General features: G+C 46.3%; 1 pseudogene; it reads right to left on the reverse strand.

The window, feature by feature from the left end:
• Positions 1–523: 523 nt before the first annotated feature.
• On the reverse strand, positions 524–1217 carry LOC129514093 (60S ribosomal protein L10a-like; annotated as a pseudogene).
• Between the last annotated feature and the right edge of the window lie 290 nt (positions 1218–1507).

Below are 1507 nucleotides of genomic sequence, written 5' to 3' on the forward strand. Positions count from 1 at the left end.
GGTATCTACTGCCTACCAAGTGGACAGAGAAACCGAGAGAGAAAGCTCTTCTGCAGAGAAGTGGAGAAGAAACAAGTATAACCTGTGGGCAGGAGCATAAATTCTGGATGGAGAGAGAAAGCATGGGATTGCAGACTCCACCTTCAGCTGTCTTATTCTTGCCTGTGGATGTCTTGAGGTACCTCCTAATCCTTACAATGAACTTTTTTCCTTAAACTAGTTTTTATTCTACGACTTGTAATCAAAAGTATACTATATAATGCACAATTCCAGCAGAAGCATCACATCTTTTTTTAAAAAAGATCTTATTTATTCCTGAGAGACACAGACTCACAGAGATAGAGGCAGAGACACAGGCAGAGGGAGAAGCAGGCTCCATGCAGGGAGCCTGACGTGGAACTCGATCCCAGGTCTCCAGGATCAGGCCCTAGGCCGAAGGCAGACACTCAACCTCTGAGCCACCCAGGTGCTCCCCACCCCTTTTTTTTCTTAATGATAACACCAGGGTTTATTAAGCTGTGCCTTAGGACAGGTTTTGGGGCTTGCCTGTGGTGTTCTTGATACATTAAGCCCACACGTTCTCCCAATTCCTCTTGAGCAATGACGCCAGGAAACTGAGAGCTAAGTGGATAACGTACTCAAGCTCATCACCTGTCATATTCACATGGCTAATGGCCACTGCCAGACACAGCACCTTCTTCATCTGGAAGTTGAGGGTGGACATCATTTCATCCACTTTGGCCACCATGTTTTCACTGTGGGTCAGCAAGGAAGGAAACTGGCTACCTTATTCAGGCTTGGGCCCAGGATTCATGCGACCTGCCTGATTAGAGAGTCTGAAGCCAAAAAGGCCTCCTACTTCTTGGCCAGCTTCTCTCTCTCTCTTATTTTTAAAGATTTTATTTATTTATTCATGAGAGACACAGAGAGAGAGAGGTAGAGACACAGGCAGAGGGAGAAGCAGGCTCTATGCAGGGAGCCCGACGCAGGACTCGATCCCAGGACCCCGGGATCATGACCTGAGCTGAAGGCAGACGCTCAATCACAGCCACCCAGGCGTCCCACATGACCGGCTTCTTGACTAATTTTTTTTATCCTCTTTGAGTTTCTTCAGCGCCTCAATGTCCATGTGGGGAGTATCCACAGGCTTGGCCTCATCACAGTCCTGCTGGCCCCCCAAAACACATGGGGAACTTGGGCCTGGGAGTGGATATGCATACTGTCTTCTACCTATGAAGTACAATTTCCTTACTCAACTCTCACAAGGAGCTTAGAGCTTAGAGCAGTTACAATGACATGTTTAATGTCATACTTGGATTTGATTTAAATTCTGCCTTTGTTGGATGTGTAGCTCTGGATAAACCAGTTATCTCAGAGACCCAGGCCCCTCATGCATTAACTGAGCATAATAAAAGTGCTCAATACAAAGGAGCATTGTGAGGATTGAATGAAATGATTCATGTAAAGAATGTAGCACACACACACACACACACAAAGAATGCAGCAC

This window comes from Nyctereutes procyonoides, unplaced genomic scaffold (genome assembly GCF_905146905.1).
Source record: "Nyctereutes procyonoides isolate TBG_1078 unplaced genomic scaffold, NYPRO_anot_genome, whole genome shotgun sequence".
NCBI classification, from domain to species: domain Eukaryota; kingdom Metazoa; phylum Chordata; class Mammalia; order Carnivora; family Canidae; genus Nyctereutes; species Nyctereutes procyonoides.